The 22,155-nt window shown below is 39.4% G+C and overlaps 1 long non-coding RNA gene across 9 annotated transcripts in view; it reads right to left on the minus strand.

Moving 5' to 3' along the window:
* LOC144333614 (uncharacterized) overlaps window positions 1-19,605 on the minus strand; it is a 31,549-nt gene extending 11,944 nt beyond the window's left edge. For 2 of the 9 annotated variants that reach the window (XR_013402505.1, XR_013402504.1), the window contains exons 1-2: window positions 19,116-19,605; window positions 9,974-16,132 (exon numbers count right to left, since the gene is read on the minus strand). This is a non-coding gene — a long non-coding RNA (uncharacterized LOC144333614). The remainder of the gene's footprint in view (window positions 1-9,973; window positions 16,133-19,115) is intronic. The other 7 variants (XR_013402510.1, XR_013402509.1, XR_013402511.1 and 4 more) reach the window with 7 other exon arrangements.
* Window positions 19,606-22,155: the final 2,550 nt, after the last annotated feature.

Below are 22,155 nucleotides of genomic sequence, written 5' to 3' on the forward strand. Positions count from 1 at the left end.
AACAATATTTATTAATATATTTCCAGTACTCGGCACATGATAAGGACTATGACTTAATATGTGAATAAACTCAGGTTATAATTTTGCATGGGTTAACTTGGGCAAGGATAGGATATATGGCTTGATACTAGTTTAAGGTTTTAGACTGTTAATGTTTTTTTCTAATATAAAGTATTAAGAAAATGGTTATGTTTTCTAGCTTTAATGTGTATATATATGCCAGTGGAACAACCCAAAAGTGACTATAGGAAGACTTTTTCTAGTCTATATAATCAAATTGAATTTAGGATTAGGAATGTGGGCTTCATGTCCCACAAATAATTTCAAATCACAGTTTAATTTCTACTGACATTGCTTTCATTTTGGCACCTATATAAACTTTATTTCATTCACTGCATGTTCATTTTATAGACTGAAGCATCAGCTTTTGAGGGTTCTGTCTTCACGTCTACATAGTTTTCCTATGTGTAAAATAAGAGTATATCATGGGAATTTCTATACAGCAGAATAGTTAAGACCAAAGCTTTTGAACCTAGACTGAGTTGAAGTACTAGCTCTGCCGCTAGTCAGCTTTGTGTCCTTGAGCAGGGTAATTAACCTTGTTTATTGCTAAATTTTTCTTTTCTGTAAAATGGGGGCTAATATCAGTACCCATCCTCTGGCCAGGAGCAGTGGTTCATGCCTATAATTCCAGCACTTTGGGAGGCCAAGGCAGGCAGATCACTTGAGATCAGGAGTTCAAGACCAGCCTGGCCAACATGGTGAAATCCCATGTCTACTAAAAATACAAAAATTAGCCGGGTATGGCGGTGAGCACCTGTAGTCGTCCCAGCTACCTGGGAGGCTGAGGCAGCAGAATCGCTTGAACCTGGGAGGTGAAGGTTGCAGTGAGCCAGAATCATGCCACTGTACTTCAGCCTGGGCAACAGAGCAAGACTGTCTCAAAAAACCAAACAAACAAAACAACAACAAAACAGTACTCATAATACTAGGTTATGATGAGAATCAATAACCAACACATAAAAAGTCCTTAAACAGGGCAATGAACTCAGAAAGCACTCAACATATTGTTATTAACGTTGTTTCAGAAGGTATAGGAAACCAGTGTTTTCATACCATGCTGATCTTGGACCCTGAGAACATTTTTTTTTTTTTTTTTGAGACAGGGTCTCACTTTGTCACCCAGCCTGGAATGCGGTGGCACAAAGACAGCTCACTGCATAGTTGAACTCCTGGGCTCAAGAAATCCTCCAGCCTCAGCCTGTCTAGTAGCTGGAACCACAGGCATGTACCACCATGCCCAGCTAAATTTTAAAATTTTTTTGTAGAGACAGTGTCTCACCCTGTTGCCCAAGCTAGTCTTGAATTTCTGGGCTCAGGAGACCCTCCTATCTTGGCCTCCCAACCTGAGAACTTTTATATTTCTTAGAAAGTTTGTGGTAGTCTGAATCACATATTATATTTTCACACTTTGGCCTACTAATTACCTCTAGAACTATTTTCAAAGAGATATGAACATGATCAATGAGATCTTACAATAAAAATTGGAGCCATGATTAATTGTATTAGGTCATGCTTGCACTGCTATAAAGAAATATAGTTTTCCTGCAGATTAGTTCTTGTCTGGTAAACGTGTGTGTGTGTGTGTGCGCATGTGTATGTGTGTATCTGTGTGTGTGTATGTGCATGCATGTGTATTTGACCACTATTCTATACAGTACAATGTAACTCTAGACACAAAGTCTCTATATATCTCCCCTTTATTGCCTAAATAGCTCACTGTGGAAAAGTCTGTCATTACCTGAGACTGGGTAATTTATATATATATATTTATTTTATATATATATAAATTTATATATTTATATTAAATTTGTTAATTTACATTATATATAAATGTATATATATATTTATATATATATAAAGGAGTTTGACTGGCTCATGGTTCTGCAGGCTGTACAGGGAGCTTGATGCTGGCATCTTCTTGGCTTCTGGGGAGGCCTCAGGAAACTAGCAATCATGGCAGAAGGTGAAGGGGAAGCAAGACTGTTACATGACCGGAGCAGAAGCAAGAGAGAGAATGAGGCGTCGCACTTTTAAATAGCCAGATCTTGTGAGAAGTCACTCACTATTGTAAGTACAGCACCAAGGGGATGATTCTAAACCATTCATGAGAAATCCATCCCCATGATCCAATCATCCCTCACTAGGACCCACCTTAATACTGGGGATGACAATTTAACACAAAATTTGGGGCAGGGACACAGATCCAAACCGTATTATTAATATTTAAAAATAGACCAAACATTAGTCATTGTTTAATGGAGTATCATGTGGTGATTCTTAAAATAAGAATTACATAGACTGTATGAAAACACAAAAAAATTCTAATATGATGAATAAAATATTTAAGATTTAATATGCTAAAAATTACATAGTTTTATGTAGATCACAAACTTGTAAAACTCGATTCATACTTGGAGATAGTTGATTTACTTATGTAAAATATTCTTCAAGGACCAAGTGCAGAAAATATAAATGTACACAATATATTTTACCTTTTAAAAGCTCAATATATATTTGATTGAAAAAAAAAGTGACTGAAATAATGGGAGCAATAGCTCAGCTTTTAAAACTGCATTTAATGAAGCAGTGGTTCTTAACCGGGGGTAACTCCTCCCAACTCCATCTCCAACCCCAGGAACATTTTCAAGTGTCACAACTAGAAAACTGCAAGACAAGAGCTACTACTTGCATCTAGTTAAAAGATGCCAGAGATAGTGCTAAATATCATTCAATGCACAGGATAGCTCCATACAACAAAGAATCACCGAGCCCAAAATGTCCACTGTGCTGTCATTGAGAAACCTTGCAATATGGGTATACTGCTCTTTGTCAGAGTCCACCAGGGTTCAGGCCATCACCGAAAAGGAAAAGGCAATGTTGTTAAATCTAGTTCTTTGGAGGAACCTACAGAAATTCAGAAGTTTTTCGCATTTATTTGATGGATTGCCTATAATTTAGTTTGCATATATCACAGTGATCTTGACATGGGAATGTGTAATTCAAGTCTTGAATGTTCCCTTAAATTTTATCTTGACAAGACAGATGAACTAGGCCATCTTTTCCAGGTGTACCACTGTAAGCCATAAGTGTGCATGCCCTCAAGGAAATGGATGGAGAGAACATTTCTTTAGATATCTAGACACTTTGCTTCTTATCGCTCCCATTCTCCTCACTTTGAAACATACACACACAATTTAGTGATCGTTGAAAAGTTGCTTCACTTCTCTCTGCCTCACTAATCTCATCTGTAAAGTGGAGATTATAGTAGTTTTCCTGCAGATTAGTTCTTGTCTATTAAACGTGTGTGTGTGTGCATGTGTATGTGTGTATCTGTGTGTGTATGTGCATGCATGTGTATTTGACCACTATTCTCTAGAGTACAATGTAACCCTAGACACACAGTCTCTATATAGCTCCACTTTATTGCCTAAATAGCTCACCGTGGAGAAGTCTGTCAGTAACAACATAAGATTATTTGTTCTACTCTAAGGATCTTTCTTTGCCCTTTGTCTTTGAACGGGAATCAGTCTGGACTGAGCTTCAGGAGCTCAATAGACTCTGAGCAGATAATGTTCATTCAGAATCTGCATCTTCAGACTACAAAGGGGCCCATCAATTTTATCTCAGGCCTGGAACAGCCGTATTCAATTAACACTGCATCACACGATCACCCATTCCGGGACCAACCCCCCTCCTTGTCTCCACAGAGACTTGCCCTCATTTGGAGAAAGGCCTGCAAACTGGTCATTTATCCGACAGACTCAACTTCGGCAGAAAACTTTAGCCACAGAACTTGCTATCATATCTGTAAGAAATGTTCCAACATAAAGATGTATGGGCTGATTAAAATTTGTATTATCCCTTAAAAACTGAAGATTGAAGTTAGTACATACAGAAACGGAGGGTATCTTACTTGGTTTTAAATTTGACTGACGAAGACCTCTAGCTTCTAAGCTCCTAGTTTTTTGGATTAACTTTTTGTACCATAAAACCACTTAATCATGAAAATGGCAGAGCTAATATTCATACTCTCCGTTCAGATGCTGTGAAGAAAAAGGTTATTTCAGTCACAGGATTAGAGGGGCAAGTATGTGGACTAGGAGCGCACACATTCTTCTTGCTTCCTGAGACGCTCACTGAAAATCTCTTCCGGGAAGAGATTCCAAATCCAAACTCCCAAGCAGAGCCTGTCTCCTCTGGGCAATAAAGGGTGAGGTTAACTCTAGCCCCCTCAACCTTTCCCCTTTTCTCTCATCTTTGGTAGCCTGTGGCTGTTGTCACCCTCACTCACTAAGTCTGCTTTTCATTAATAAATATGCTGTCAAACAATTATACCTCAAGATAGAGAAATATTTGAACCGAAGAACCAAGGATCTAAAAGAAAAAGCTGGTAGTAAGATACTCAATATATTAAAAAGAAATAGAAACTCAGTGAGATGCGGCTCCGTTCCCTGAGAATACTCAACATGTCAGCTTAGGACAGAATTGTGATTAAAAAGCAAATTTCGGCCAGGCGCGGTGGCTCACGCCTGTAATCCCAGCACTCTGGGAGGCTGAGACGGGAGGATCACAAGGTCAGGAGATTGAGACCATCCTGGCTAATACGGTGAAACCCCATCTCTACTAAAAATATAATAAATTAGCCGGGTGTGGTGGTGGGCACCTGTAGACCCAGCTACTCTAGAGGCTGAGGCAAGAGTATGGCATGAACCTGGGAGGCGGAGTTTGCAGTGAGCCGAGATTGCGCCACTGCACTCCAGCCTGGGCGACAGAGCAAGACTTTGTCTCAAGAAATAATGATAATAATAATAATAAATTAAATTAATTTTAAAAAAAGCAAATTTCCTAAGTTCCAGACTAGAACTCTATATTAAAGCTATGATTTATAACAATGAGAAGTAGGGTTAATTTAGTCCATATACTAAGCCTAATATAATTTGCATGATGAAGGAAAAATTTTTTTAAAAGAATTCATGTGAGAATAAAATGGAGAAATGTACTGGGCCTTTAAACTTGTTAAAACATCTTTTCGAGCTTTGTATACAGAATTCTTAGATGTCTCCTGAGATTTCTGTTCCCACCCCCTGGTGTACTCTTCTGTATAATCCTTAATCTTTGAATGTGGGTGTGGACATGATGTGACACAACTGCCATGATTTGCTTACCTCATATGACAAAGCTTAATGGATCTTGCAGATGTAATTAAGGTTCTAATCAACTGACTTTGTGTGAATCAAAATGGATATTTTCTTAGTTGAGCACAGCCTCATCAGATGAATTGTTAGAAGAAGTCAGATAAACCTAAAGGGAAATTCTCCTGCTGGTCTTGAAGGAGCAACCACAATGACTTCTACAGATTCAAGAAAAATAATTCTTCCAACAACCTTGTGAGGTGTGATGAAGACCCAGAATATCAGAAGAGCCCTAGCCGATACTTTGTGAGAATTGGAGCAAAGGTACCAGGCAAGCCTTGCCCAGACACTTGACTCACCTAAACAACAAGATAATTAATGGATGTAGTTTTAACCACTAAATTTATGACAATGTATTATACAGAAATAGGCAACTAATGCAGAGTTTGGTAACTGGAAGTGGGGTGCTACTATAATGAAAACCTAAACATGTAGGAGGAGCTTTGCAATTACACAGAGGGGAGAGACTGGAGGAATTTGAAGAGTATAACAGGGAAAGCCTTAATTGTCTTGAACAGATTGTCAGGAGAAATGTGAACGTTGAGGGTGCTGTTGGTGAAGGCTTAGGAGGAGGTGGTGAACACGCATCTGGAAACTAGAGGAAGGGTCCTCATTATTAGGTAGTGAAAGAATGCTTAGTGAAATTATCTCCTGCACGTATGTGGAAAGGAGAAGCTGAAAGTGATGAGCCTGGTTTTTAGCAAGGGGATTTCCAAGCTGCTTTGTGGTTTCTTGCTGCTCATAGTAAAATGTGAGAAGAGAGAGATAAATTGAGAGAAGAACTGTTAAAAAAAAAAAAAAAAAAGTAGGACTTTACCATTTTGAAAATTTGGCCTGTAGCAGGTTTTGTACAACCCTGAACTAAAAATGTTCTTTATATTTTTACAGAGCTTCCAGAGTAGTTTCACTAATTACCAATCCCGAGGGAGGAATCCCACTGCATGGAGAAGAGCTAAGATCATCACTATGCCAACCGTCAGGAATAGGAGTCCAAACGTGTCTGCCTGGTGCATCTTGGGTTACAGTTTGACCAATGGCCTGAGTTTGGCGAGAGAGAACACATTCACACACAACAAGTTATATGAAGTGGGTTGATTACTTACAAATAGGCATCAAGAGACAAAAGGAGTCTCAGATCCATTGTGAGCCAGTCCCTTCCCCACCAGCCTCAAGAAAGCTGCTGGGGTGGATAGAGGATCAATTGCATGTGCCCCTCTTGCACCACAGCTGAAGGACCCTGACAAAGAGCCAGTCCTGGGTTATACACTACAGGGGCAACATGAATCACTAGACAAAGCGTTTTTTTGTTTGTTTGTTTGTTTGTTTGTTTTGTTTTGTTTTGTTTTTTGAGATGGAGTCTCGCTCTGTTGCCCAGGCTGGAGTGCAGTGGCGCAGTCTCGGCTCACTGCAAGCTCCGCCTCCCAGGTTCATGCCATTCTCCTGCCTCAGCCTCCCGACTAGCTGGGCCTACAGGCGCCCATCACCACGCCTGGCTAATTTTTTTGTTGTTGGTTTCTTTTCAGTAGAGATGGGGTTTCACTGTGTTAGCCAGGTTGCTCTTGATCTCCTGACCTCATGATCCACCCGCCTCGGCCTCCCAAAGTGCTGGGATTACAGACGTGAGCCACCGCGCTCGGCCGAATCACTGGGCAAAGCTTTAAAGAATATCCTGCTTCTGAGGTAGGGAGGAACAAATGATGGGCCATCCCAGTCAGTTCCTCCTTAAATAAAGATGTTGTATTCCGCCAGGCGCGGTGGCTCATGCTTGTAATCCCAGCACTTTGAGAGGCCAAGACGGGTGGATCACAAGGTCAGGAGTTCGAGACCAGCCTGGCCACCATGGTGAAACCCCACCTCTACTAAAAATACAAAAATTAGCTGGGCGCTGTGGCGGATGCCTGTAATCCTAGCTACTTGGGAAGCTGAGGCAGGAGAATCGTTTGAACCTGGGAGCCAGAGGTTGCAGTGACCCGAGATCGCACGGGTACACTCCAGCCTGGGTGACAGGGCAAGACAGGAACAAGGCCAGGCCCAGGCTGCTTCAGGCAGTCCGTATCTTAGGATATTACATCCCAGCACAGCTATTCTAAAATCTACACGCAGGAAAGGGTGGGTGCGGAAAACTGGGTTTGTCCAAGGCCACCCGAAGAACTGTACCACAGAACTGACTAAAAGAGAAAAGAAAAAAAATACTATGTAACGGAGACTGTATATGACTTGCAAAGTCCAAAATAATTACCATCTTTAGAGAAAAGATTTGGCTGCCTTTGTTCTAGAAGATAAAAGCAGAACTTCTCAAAGTGAGTCTGTAGGACTCTAGGATGCTTTTATAGTCACTACAGGATATTTTGTCCTGGTGGACACAGACCAGTGGGGTAGATGATGGGTGAGCCATTCTTAACAAAGGAGAAGCAACCAGAATCTTAACAGCATGAACTCTAATGATGGGAAGGTGATGCAGGTGACTCTGTGGTCTGTTCTTCATCAGCCTTAACTTAGACACCCTCTTCCTAATGCATTGAAGAGGGGAGTCAGGTAAAACAACATCACTGCTCATTAAAATGAACTTTGATGACCTTGTGGCTATATTTGGGGGCTTGGATTCTGCTGACTTTAGAAAATGCATGGATTAAAAATACATATCTAAAGGAACTTATTTTTTTTCCAAGATACCTCTTGAGCAAGTTTGCTGAGTCTCAGTGTACCATAGGTATGATAAAGTTGATGAGGAAGAGGGGTTTGGCAGTGCAGTTAGTGGAAAGAACTCTGGCCTTGGAATCAAGAGGCCTGGACATGTCATTAACCCTTTCTTCATCTTAATCTTCCTGTGTGTAAATTGAAGAGGATTGGAATAGACCAGTGGTTGTGAATCTCAGTTCAGAAAAGCATAGCATAGCTAGGAGGTGTTTCAGGAGCCATCGTGGGTACAAGGAGAAAGAATAACATATGTCTCTAGGTCTCCACCTCCTGTTTAACCTGAGGAGCTCTGCTGTTATATCTTATATGTATGATATTTTACATAAACTTTCTTATGTTTAAAAGTCCACTGTTTAAAAATAAAGTTTCTTAAATTTCTGTCACTTGTACTTTAAAATTCTGTGGTCTGTTATTCTTTTGGCATGAAGGGCCAATTGATGGTGCTGGTGGTGGGGACCAGGATGACTGGGGTGATGGTCAGAAAGGTGGGAGGGAAGGAGGAGACAGGACAAGTCTCCACAACTGACATTAGAGGTTAAGGTAAAGCTGTGAGTCTGGAGCCAAGGAGGAGGCAGATGTCTCTAAGGGAACTTCTTTATCTGAGCCTCTAGAACTCTGAGTCTACGTGCTATGCAAATCAGAGTTCTCCGTGCGGTTAAAAACAGGAAAGCAGCACTCAAGAGTTCAGTCTCCAAGGACAAAAGGTGTCCTTCTCCAAGTCAGGCATATTTAGGATTCTAGACTAGCAATCTGGACAGTGGTAAAGTGAGAGGCCCAGACAGCAATCATGCTATTGTTCTTTATCAGGATGCTCTTTATGTTCTTTCTGTTGGGTTCAGTGGTAAATCTCAGGGGAAGAGAACTTATCACACAACATTTCCTCATACCTGCCAGGTTCCAGGACATAAGTCTTATAGTGTTTAATCTGGAGACACCTTGAAAGATTCTATGTTTAAATCATTTCATTAAATAGGTTAGAAATCTAAGGCCACGATCAGAACACATAACAATTTAGGAATTTATTATATTTGTTATTACTCAGGCTAAGTTGCTATAACAAAAATACCAGAATTGACTTAAACAAAACACACGCAATATCTATTTTATGGGAGTCCAAAACTGGGCAGCCCAGGGCTGGAGGGACCTCACTGCTGCTATCCTCAAATGTGACTTCTGTCTCTAGGGCCAAGGCAGGCAATGTGAATAAACTGCACCAGGTGGACAAGATTTGGTCACATAAGTGAAGGTGAAGGATCAAAAGCTCCAACACAGAGGGAGGAATAGCTGATAGTCAGGCCTGGGTCAGGAATGCAGGCAGCTTTGATGAGCATTTCTTTTTTGAGACTGATCGGGCCAATGAGGAAGCTTAACCATTGCTAACTAGCTGTCATCCGAGAATCTTCTGGAAAAAAAGGGACCATGTCTACTGAATGTGCCAGATTCCCACTTATAGTTAAAACTCAGAAAGGTCAGGACATGTGAAGTTTGACTGAAGATAACTCACGACTCAATAAATCCATTCCTTCTTTCCACCTCACTTCTATATATAGATCCTGTACTGGGCCCCAGATCCTGGGTTCTATAGGATTCAGATATGTGCAGAGGAGAAGAGAGGCTTTTTGCTCTAAGGAGACAGAAGAAGGTATGATGTAATAAAGGCTTTGACTTTCATTTGTTTATTTATTAGGAAAACTTTGGTGATCCCAGGAGAAAACTAAACTTTTTTTTTTGGGATGGAGCCTCACTCTGTTACCCAGGCTGGAGTGCAGCAGTGCAGTCTCAGCTCATTGTAACCTCTGCCTCCCAGGTTCAAGTTATTCTCCTGTCTCAGTCTCCCAAGTAGCTGGGATTACAGACACCCACCACCACATCTGGGTAATTTTTATATTTTTTGTAGAAAAGGGGTTTCACCATGTTGGCCAAGCTGGTCTTAAACTCCTGACCTCAAGTGATCTGCCTGCCTTAGACTCCCAAAGTACTGGAATTACAGACGTTCATCATTGTACCTGGCCAGAACTAACCTTTGGACAGTCTTCCACAGGGAGACTACACTGGGGAGGTCATGGAGAGACTACAGTGGCAGTGGCGAAGCACAGCTCCTAGATTTCAGACCAGTGGTCTTGATGTTCCAGAGCAGATCATGCTCAAGAAATCAATATTCCTCTGTTAATTGTAAATCCTAACAGAAAGATAATGAGATAGCAAGAGTATTTGATGAGAGAAAGTGATCAACCAAACTAAGAGTCCTTCTAGACATCAGTTGCCTCTAATAATAACCAATATTCATTCCTGGTCTCATTCTAGCCACTGTGCTAAGCACTTGGTATATACCACATTAAAGTACTCTTATTATCCTCATATTTTAAACGAGGAAGTTGCAAAATGGTTAAGTAACCTACATAGAGCTATTCAGCTTTGGAGTGGTGAAGCTGGGATTTTAATCCAAGGTTTTCGGCTCCACAGCTTGCCTGACTGACCACTAAACCCTTCTGCTTGTCATTACTATTATTTTTCTGTTCCGGGTTCTCCTTATCCATTCATCATTTTCTCTGGGCTATTTTTGCTTTCACAGTAAAAATATAAGCCTTTTAAAGGTAGAGACTTATATTTATTTCCCTCCAGTCTTTACCCAGTTCCAAGCATACAGTCAGTATTTTGACAATGCCTGATTGACAACTTATTGAAGTTATAGCCATACAATCCTATTAAAAATTAACTGCACATTATTATTAAAGTCAAATATAAAAGCATTCTCATCAATTTCCTCTTCTACTTACAAGTAAATTTCCCACACATTATATTAAGAGCTAACAGCAACAGCTTCATCACACCTTCCTAGCTGAAGTGGCCAGATAGCACCATCCATAACCACTGCAGCGCTATTCTGACCTGAGTTGACACCAGTGAACAATCCTTGAAAAGTGTGCTTCTTTTTGGCTTCTTCTGTTGGCAGCATTTCACCTTTCAGTTTCATCCTCTACTCACTGGGATATTACATTGCTGAGACCTAAGATTAGTTGCTTATGGAAGAAAGAGTGGGCGTTTGCAGCAGGCTCTGTTAAAATCATTACCCGTTCTTTTCCCATCATTGCCTGGACCAAATGCCTGGATTCGTGACTGTGTGCGAAAAGCAGTGCTCAAATTCATAATCCTGTGCTTTAAAATAGATCTTTCTAGATGGAGAAGAAAAAGTGGAAAACATTTTCTTTGCAGTTATTTTGGGAAAGTGACTTGAGATCATAAGGGGCACTCAGTAAGTATTTGTTTTATGAATGTGTGAATTGAAAATGTTTGCAGAATTCTCCATTAAGAAGATGCTATTCCCAGGGGACTGGCTTTCTACCAAAGGTAGGTTCCTTGCACTTAATAACTGCCACCTTTCTTTTGCAAAAGCCACCAATTTCAGCAGGTATTTCTCTTCATCTAGCCTTTTGTTTCATCCATGTATCACTTACTTACTGCCTTCTATTGATCAAGATCATGTGAGATTTAGATGCAGAGATGATATAAATATGGTTCTTGAACACACAATTATTTGTTAGCTTTTAATCCTTGATTTGATGCCTCTGTGTGCAATCGTTACACGCATTCTTATTTTAGACAGGCCTTGAAAACTCCTCTGGTAAAACACAGGTACCTCATCAAAAACTTCTCTGCCTAATGGCAGAAGTGATCACAGGAATCCCTTTCTCATGTTATGAGCCTGATACCCTGGCCACAGCAAATTGGACTAAAGATGAGTGGCTGTCTGTACATCAGAAAATTCATCAGATTGTATCCCTTGGGAAACCTAAGAGTTAGTCAGGGAAAAAAAAAAATGGATTGCTAACTCCATCAGAAACTTTTTTTTTTTTTTTTTGAGTAGGCACCCTTTATTAGTCAGGAGAGTTGATGCTTTTCTGCAGTAACATTATCTCGGCAACTTGTCCTAACAAAGCTTTATTTCTTACATACTCTTACGCAGTGCCAATGAGAGCTCTGCTCCATATAGTGACATAGGAACTCAGACTGACAAATAGCTTCACTACCTTGTGGCCACATCAAGTGGAACATACAGGCTCTCCTGTCATGTTCAGGGACAAGAGAGGCTGGACAGTCATACATAGGCTTTACATGACCTTAACCTGGAAATATACATAACTTTTTCTCAAGTTCTATTCCCCAGGACTAGTCACATGAATCCAGTGAATTGCACAAGGCTGAGAAATGTAAAAAAGCAATATTTGGTAAGCATTCTCTGTGTCATACATGACTAATATTTTATATTCATGTACATTTAACTTAGATGTCTATCTTAATTTATGATATATATTATCAGAAAGCCATTCAATGTAAAAGAGTAAATAATAAAAATAAATGGAAATAAATCCTCTGTTTTCTTCCTGCGCTCTGTCTAGTCTTGCACACTCAGTGGAGAACTCCACTGAAGAGTTCTTAATACATCATGACATTCTGCTTCCCTCTGAGGAATGACTGTATTGCTGCTGACAGAATTCTCTTTCTTTTCCTCTGCCCTTGTGCCATTACTGTGAATCTCTATTTATTGAGATAACCTAAACTCACCTTTGTTCCAGCAACCTGAAAGAGCTTACCTAACAAGATTCCCCTCTGCCCATCATCTCTAGGACCCATGGAACATTCCAGTCTAGAAATGCCATCCAGGTGTTTTCTGTTGAGCAAAACAGCAATGTTTAGACCCCTTGTTCTTTCTTGGATGCTTCCCTAAGTCCATGTGAATCCCTCCTGCATGCATTTCTTATGGTCCTTTCTACCACAGTGCCCATCACAGAATAATTATTCGAGGGTAATTCAATGATAATCATTCAGCCTTAAGGCAAAATTGATCAACAGCATAGTAGTTCTCCCTATCTGGCGGTCCCTCATACATAGAATCATAGATTTTTAGGAGAAAAAAAGAACTTTGAATATAATTCAGTACAACACTTTTATTACCTAGATGAGGAAATTAGGAAGTTGAGACCCAGCTATCTTGACTAGCTTAAAACAGCTATGTGGCATCAAAACCCATTATGAAGTCAATTTACTTTGATTCTTAGGACTTCCCAGGAAGAGTAGGGGCAGGGGACACATAAATAGAAAACATAAAAAAATCAACAAATCCTCAATTTCACTTAACTTTTGTTTAGCACTTTCTTTTGTCTTCTGTGATAATTGAAATCAAAGATACAATGGCAATTAGGACTCAGTATAAAAATTAAGGCAGATAATTTTTGGTGACAGAATGGAAAAGAAAACACTGTTTGAAACAACACTTCCATCTGCTCCAAAGAAGTCCAACATAACAAACCCACCAACATCTTCATGCAACATAACTTAGACAGTAACCAGACAGTAATTCAGATGGTAACGTTGGTATTTACAGAGAAGTCCACTGGGAAAGAGTAATTTCATTTCCAAGGATTCACCAAAGTGAGACCTGACTTTGCAAACAATGTAATTTTTTCTGGAAGATTCTTGAGAATTTTTTTGGTATTTCATAATCTGATAATATTTGTAATTCTTGTTATATCTTAAGTTATACCTTTATTTAATGGACTTCCCCACTTTCATTGAAAGACACAAAAAAGTAGAAATGATATAGTGAATTTTATAATTCATTCATTCAAGGGTTTATTGGACACTTACTCTGCAAACTTTGTGCTAGCTGCTGAGGACAAAACAAGGAACAAGGAAGATCTGTTTCTGTCCTCATTGAGCTTACAATGTTAGTTCCTAGGGAATCCATATGTCTATTTTTCTGCATCTCTGGAATGCTTGAGAAACCTCTGCTTTGCACCTAAGATGAACTTCAAGTACAAATTGTATTTCATATTATAGTCTAGTGTCCTCATGCAGAGGTTAAAAAAAAAACAAAAAAAACAGTCATTGTGGTGAAAACATCTGAATGTGAATCCCAGCTCTGCCACTCACTAGCTTTATTACTTTAGACAAATTACTTTGATTATTAAATGATGATTGACAAACTTCTACATCAATTAGCTATTGCTGCACAATAAGCCACCTCACAACTCTATGACTTAGCACAAGGGTCATTTATTATTGATTATTTCTCAGCAGCCTGTGGCTTAGCAGTGGGATCAGCTTATCTGAGAACACCTGCTACCCTGGGCATGTTCTTCTCAAGGAAACGGCCAACATACAAGAGCTCCTAATCTGCAAAACTAAATAATGGATGTAAAGTGCTTACTACATGTTCTCCATAAACAGCAGTTATTATCATCACTCCAAGTTTCCCCTTTGATATTTGAACAGCTTTCTTAAACATTACCTTGGTCTACTGACTCCCTCGCCTCTTACCTTCTAACACACCATTGAAGGTCCACTTCCTCCAATCAGGCCACCTCTTACCTCTTGAGAAGAATCTAGACTTGGTTTGTGCTTTTGGGAGATTCTCTGAACCACCTCTGGAAGACTGTCTTGCCCAGAACTCTACAGCTTCCTTTCTTAGGCTCGGCCTCCTAGCTGGGACAGTGCTGCAATGACAACCTCTCCCTCTGGCAGCCACACTGACTAGTGAAATTCTGAGCAGTGTATGCTAAAGAGGATGCTAGCACTCCTGTTGAGAATGCACTGTATATGTTATTACAATTAATTCTCATAACAGTATGTAGGTCATGTTCATTACTCCTCCTCCAACAGATGAAAAAAGTTTTGACATACTTTATAATGTTTGACTATTAAATTAAAACAAAATTCTATTTCTGGGTTTTATAGGAGTTAAAAAGTAACATCCCTCTTTTCCTCACTGAAGATTCCTTCTTGAGTATCAACTGAGATAAAGAAGTCAGACAAACTCTGGAGATCAAAATGCCAACATTAAAACTAATAAAGATGAGAAAGTTATAAACTTAGCACTGATAATTTGCTAATACTGAGCTGTAAAATTAGACAGAATTATTACCTGGTAAAGTCAGTTCTGGAATATTTCAGGTCTCCCTTTGGGGGGCAGGCTCTTAAACCTATGATGAAGAGGGAAACTGTGACAGCAATATCTCCCAACAAATAAAAAGGGTTGAGATTTTTGTGCAGTTTCTGCTTCCAAATTTGTCAAACAGACAATTGACTCCAGTGAGGAGATGAAGGAGAAGATATTGAGAGATGCAAGGGGTTTTACTAACTGAAGCCTCTCCAGGTGGACCTGAAGCAGAGAAAAGGAGGTTCCCATCATGCTTATTACAACAGTAAATGCAGATTACGGCACTTCAGAAATCTTCCCTATTTCCTACTGATTCCTGGAAGTTTGACAATTACCCCAAGATGGAAGGCTTAAATGTTCTAACATTTGCATATTGTCATGCACTCATTATTCCATTAATAAAGGTGATATACTCTGTAGGCATATATTCCCATCCTATCAGGATAAGAATAGATCAATATTTCAAAGGCAAGGGTAATATTATTCTCTACCTCTAAATTTTGGGGATTATTAGAAAACATGGATACTTAAGATAATACATGGCTATAGGAAAGATAATCATTTATACCTACTCCCCTGCTATGCTGTGGGGGAAGGCATTCTGATTCCTCCATTTGTTTGAGCCAAACTGTACTCTGTCTTGAACATGAGAAGTGGTGTTCTTCTCCCCCATAGAAACTCTTGAATTCATAAGGAAATAAAATATTTCTTGAACTATGTTCTGCCAATGTCTTCGTGTTTTTTAAATAATCATATAATCTTCAGATAGCCATGACTTTTAGGGAGGAGACACTGAGCATATTAGAGATTGAGGCTTAGAGAGGGAACATGACTTGTCCAAGGTCATATCATAGGTAAATTCCAGAGTTTGGATTAAAATCCACAACAATCTCTTCCTAAGTCAGTGAAGCTCTTAGAAATGTCATATTTTAATATTTATAATTGCATCATTGAAATCCTCCATTTTGATGCTTCAAGCAAGAAATAAATTGGAAATAAACATGGACCCACAATTATAGAAGACATGCATTCAGCTCTTGTTAGACTTGTCTCCTTAGGATGAGGGAGGCATCCCTAGGAAGTGGATGAAAAGGACATTATTTAGCAAAATCAAAAACATCAGTCGAGCAACAGCTTTCTCTTTCTGGAAGCCTCAGTGTGAGTTTTCAAAGCAGAGGGCTGCAGTTTTCTTCACAGACGGGTGTTTGGGTCATCAGTTTCTCAGCTGTATTAACTGGAATTACTGGAGTGAGAAGAAAACATGGAAATTAATCGACCTCCTGGTGGTAGCCTCCCACCATGGCCCTAGACTATTCTGCCCACTATGTTGGGCAGAAGATGATTGTGTGCACACTTTGTGAATCACTCAATATCAGACCAGCATGAGCACTGTTATCAGATCTTGTGGGGACAGAAGACATACGGAAAGCACCAAACACTGTCTTCTTGGCCCTTGTTAGATGCAGTGCATTTGAGCTTTTCTTATCTTTACAAGTTGTTTGGGTTGCATTTGGTAGCTAAGATCTGAAGCAATCTGCTCAAACATCCCACAAGTAGGCATGGATCATCAGTAATATGTGCTATTTATACACACATGCACATACACACATATACACAATTCTTCTCCATCTCTGAAATCTTCATCTTTTTACTTATTTATCATGGCATCTTTGGGGCTCACAAAGACCTAGCACATGCCTGACCTACACTGACCACATAGCAACTCCGTGGGGCAAATAATGTTATCTCATGTTACAGGCAGAGGGACCAAGGTTTAAAGAGTTGCACCTGGCCTGGGTCAGTGGAGCAATAAGTGGCAGGCATCCGTCAGGGCCAGAGTCTTCACTCTCTAACTCCTGTGTGTTTGAGCTTCACCCCAGAGTCTGCAAAGTGAAAAACTATTGAGGTAGGATAATGTGTTATACTCCCTAGCCTTCCCTCCTCTCTAACTCACAAATTTATCAAGTCTCCAGAGAGGACTAAGGAAAGCTTGAGCCCTGGCAGGAAGCCACCTAACCAATGATGAATTGCCATTGAGAATGGGACCCCTGGGAAGAGGTGAAGCCTCAGTGTAGTACCTCCACGACAAAACAAAACAAAACAAAACAAAACACAAAAATACAAAGACAAAAAAGAAATGGATGATCACTGTTTCTTTTCTGAAAAGGGAGATCAAAATGAAAAAGGATAAACTCAACTTTTAGTAAAATAGTGAAATACCCTGTAAGCTATTGCTCACGCCCAATAAGTTGAGTAGATTGTCAAAATTGCTTTCTTAAGAAAACCTTGTTTTGCACTTTCAGAATCAAAATAATCTTAACTTTAGTTGCAGAGAAACAGGACACTTTGTTCCAAACAAATCCTTCTTTCTGGTGCTTCACAACACAATTGTGGTAACAGGGGACCAAACACTTAATCTTGACTCTCTTATTTCATCCTTCATTTTTTCTTTCTTCTTTCCCTCCCTTCCTCTCTTCCATCAACAACTCAGTGAGAAATCTTTTTTTTTTTTTTTTTTTTTTTTTTTTTGAGACGGAGTCTCACGCTGTTGCCCAGGCTGGAGTGCAGTGGCGCGATCTCGGCCAGTGAGAAATCTTTACTCGGTGTCAGATTCTACACAGAGTACCAAGTCTTGGAAAATGAAATACATATGACTGTTTAAATAAATCACTATGTTTTCACTCATGGCCCTTTTTTAATTTCATCTAAAATGCTGCCCTCACATCTCCACTAATGAACTTTCCATTGTTCCCTTAAAAGCCCTTCCCACTGTCCTCTACCTGGGAAAGTAGATGTTCAGTGTCTTAGCAAGAGGGTTTCCATTATTGACATCTTCAAAGAATACAAACATGTTTACTTAGTAGACAACAGCTAGGCAAACAACAGGTTGCCATTTGAGAATGGTAGGAGTATGTTCTCAGTTGTTTTACTGATTTACTAATAAAAGCCATTACGGACCATTCACATCTTAGTGTGATTTTTTATGGCCAAACATAAGTCGGCTCACAGGATCCTGAGAAGGTAGGGGTGTGTGTGTGTGTATATATGTGTGTGTAAGACAACCTGGTATGGGAAATTTAGCTGCTTAGAGAAATCAGACATTCTAAATGGGGACTAAGAAAAATATTTCTCGAAGAACACCCATGTATCAAGTAACATGAATAAAGAAAGCTTTTAAAATAAAGTGGGTCACGAATATGATGATGATGATGGTGATGATGATGATGTGTGTCTGTACAGGAGTGTTGGGGGATCCTTATGCCCCCAAAGTCAGAGTTCCACTTCCTATGGCATTAAAGTACCGGAAAGTACCTTCAACTCACCAATTTATTTGAGTTAATTTTATTTTGATTCATAAAGTAGCCAAACTTTCCCAGAATCTCAGGATTTTCCTTCTAAGGAAAACTCTTTTATTGGCTGCTTTTCTTTTATAAGCAAGAAATGGCATAAATGTAGACAGATTCTAGGACAACCTATAGAAACTGTGGTTCACGATATGTTCCCAGTAGGAGTTAATTCGCTTAACCTTTACCAATTTATTTTTAAACAGAAAAGACAAAACCCATATGTTTGTCTCTGATTGTTTAGCTCTCGAATAAACATGAGCTTCCTTCACAAGCTGCCTGGGTTTAGACAGATGAACTCCTCCATATCTTAACTTATTCCATGAAACCAAGAATGCTTTGAAGTAGATAATTAGTATTATGCCTATTTTACAGCTAAAGAAACTGAAATACACAGTTCAAATTAATTCACCCAAAGTCTGACAGGTGGCAAGCAGCAAAGTTGGAATTCAACTTAACCGTGACACTGCACTTCCTCTCAGTAAGAAGCAGACAAGATGGCACCAGTCAAGTGGAAAATTCATTTGCATAATAAGAATAGTGTGGGGAGACTAGGCTTTCCCTCATGCTATGTAAACGTCACACCTGGTTGAACCGGTCTGTGGGCCCTACATAAATCAAACACCTCCTCTTCAAGCCTGCCTTTAAAATCTTCTGTGGTCTGGTGTTTTTCCCTTTCTGGATGTTTCTCTCTCCAGAGCTGCTCTCCTTTCTTCTTTGTGTTAAGCTTTGCACTCCTTAACCCACTCCGTGTGTGTGTGTGTTTGCCTGTGTGGTTAATCTTCTCTGTACAAGATGATGAACCCCGGGTATTTAACCCAGACAATGATGCCGCTTCAGACTTACATATAAAGGGGCGTTTACTAAAGAGTATTGACTCACATGATCACAAAGTGAAGTTCCACAATAGGCCATCTGCAAGCTGGGGAGCAAGGAAGCCAGTCTGAGTCCCAATACCTCAAAAGTGGGAAAACCAACAGTGCAGCTTTCAGTCCTTGGTCGAAGGTCCGAGAGCCCCTGGCAAACCACAGCTGTAAGTCCAAAAGTCCAAAAGCTGAAGAACTTGGAGTCCGACGTTCGAGGGCAGGAAGCATCCAGCATGGGAGAAAGATGGAGGCCGGAAAACTCTTTAAATCTGCCTTTTCCATCCCTGCTTTTATGCTGGGAGCTGATTAGATGGTGCCCACCCAGATCGAGGGTGTGACTGCTTCTCCCAGTCCACTGGCTCAAATGCTGATCTCCTTTGGCAACACCCTCACAGACACACCCAGGAACAATACTTTGCATCCTTCAATCCAACCAAGTTGACACTCAATATTAACTGTCACATGGGTAAATCAAAAAGCATATGTCAGAGAGGTGTGGGGGATGTTTAAATAGTAATACAGCATGAAATAGTACTGTCAATAACACTAAGGTTTTTATTGTGCCTAAAGCAAATATTTAACATTTGCCAGGTGGTTAAATATCGCTCACTATCACCAGATGCAGTTTTATCTATGGGAAAACTAAGAAGCAAGGTAATACCTGGTCAATAAAGAAGGTAATATGGACTCCATTGTTCTGATTATTGGTACAGTGATAATGATAATAAATGCCAATTCCACCCAGAATATTCACTCCTACAAAGGAGTAAACTGAGTCATATTTGTCCAGAAATGGTGGTTCATGGGCCAATTTTTTACCTTAAGAAATTCTTTTTCAGGTCCTCTCAGATAACATAATTATGTGAAGAGAGGCCTTTTTGTTATTTTTTTGTGTGTATTGCAAAGAAAAGGCCAATTTGCCAACTAATTGTCTATTTGGAAAATTGACATGCAGCTACTTCTACAGATACCTAATCATAATTACTAACAGGAAAGTAATTTTAACATTGCCAAATATCACAATTGTTAAAATTTTCTGAACACCTGTTAGTTTGGTATGTGTTTCATCATTAAATGGTCTAGAAATGCACTGTGTTAACATTAAAATGAAATGACTAAAAGTTCAGGCTTTATATTATAGGAAATTTAATAATATTTTAATAATATTTTATCACTACCCCATAAAAGCACACTTAGATTTGAAAGTGATTCCAAGAGGACCCAGCTCTAAAAATAGATAAAGGAAGTAAAAAGAGGCACAAATAGGGTGTGTGTGTCAGTGTGTTGTGTTTCTCTATAGGCACATATGCTTAGTTAATTCAGAGTATATTCACACTTAAAAGTCTGAGATATTTAAGAATCATTATATGAGTGTATTACTTAGTTGGAAAAAGTTACAGAATATTATAGTTGTTACCACAGTATGTGGTTCTTTATGAAACACAGGTAAAGGGGGATTTATGAATATTCAGCATAGAGTTAGGTACATAGAGACCTGAATTCTAGATCTGATAATTTTCCGTATATGAGTAACTATGTAAATATGAGCAAGTTTCTCTTCTAAAATTTTTCTGTATCTTACGTTTCCTTTCTATAGAAACCAGATAATAAGTGTTTTACCCTTTAAGATCAAAATAAAATAATACGTGGGGATGCATGTTCAAAAGTTAAATGTCTTCCTTACATTCAGGGGAATATTATTATGTATTATAATAATGTCTTGAGATAATAGAGCATAAAGCACTCATCCCTAATTGACCCCAAACACACACTCTCACTTGATCTTCACACAGATAAACCTGTTCCACTTTGAAATATCTGAACAATGGCTGCTGCTGATGGAGCTCGTTCTCCAATCAGCTCCAATCCAGAAATAATCAAATTGTACCCTATCTTGTTTTGACCCTCAGAAGTTGGAAGAAATGAGTTGGTTCTAGGTGTCTGGCCAGCTAGGGTGAAGCGAGAGTTCATATGTGAGGCTTAATATCACACTCCAAAATGCTAAGTATATAAAAGATAAAAGCATAAGTGTGAATTACTGGAAGTACACAGATTTCATCCTTCAGAAAGCATGTACTGGAAAGAGACTGAGGATATAATTCCACTGTTAAAAAATAAGTTAGTTCCTACTTATACAGCATAGTCAATGAGATAATTCTTCAAGTGGATATCTAAATGTATCAAAATACGTATATACAAGTACAAACTTGTTTTCCGGGACATGTAGATTGTTAGAATTGAGAGAAAACTTTGATTGCTTGTGTTTAAAACTTCACTACCCAGAAGAAAAGCAGATGCCTATCTCCACAGCAAGGTAAAATTCAATTTCTATTCATTCAATCTTTATTAAAGGTTTAATAAAGCATTTGCATTTTGTTAAAAGAGAAGTGAGAAAACAATCGAATAAGTTGTTAGGAGGTTTACCAAATCAGAGATGAAATTTGAATACATTTGGAAAAGATATTTGTATAATTAGTCTATTTAATCCAGTATCTATGGAAACAAACATATATTAATACCTAGAATAGATCATTGTTTCTTTGGCATTAGTTTAGGACAGATCCCATCTTTCTTGACACCATCACATTGCCAGAGCCTAAAACCTAGGCCTCTTTTCCACAGATTAGCCCCAGACATGTAAGAAGATGGAGCAGTGCTGGCATTTGATCAATCTGAGCTCCCCCTTTCCAAACCATGTGAATTTACCACACTGTTTGCCTGTTCCCAAAGGTTAAAATATAAATTTCCACTACATGCTTTTTAAAAACCCAAAGAACAAAAGGTTACAACAGGAATCTGCTATCAGTATGGGTAAGTTAAAGACTCAGTTCTAAGTTAGGTAAACTTGGAGTGGGTCTTCCTGCTAGTCCCTATTTCAGTCACCAGCACACAGGTGATGGAGCAGGAATTCAGCTCCAGCAGGCATTCAGCTTCCGGCGAAGAGGTGGGAAAATTACAAGGTTCTCTGCTGGTGAGGGAGATTTACCCCACTACAGTTCTTTACCCTACTGTGTCCAACCAGTTTGTGTGTTTTTGTTTGCATGTACTTTACAATT

This window comes from Macaca mulatta, chromosome 13 (genome assembly GCF_049350105.2).
Source record: "Macaca mulatta isolate MMU2019108-1 chromosome 13, T2T-MMU8v2.0, whole genome shotgun sequence".
Taxonomy (NCBI): Eukaryota; Metazoa; Chordata; class Mammalia; order Primates; family Cercopithecidae; genus Macaca; species Macaca mulatta.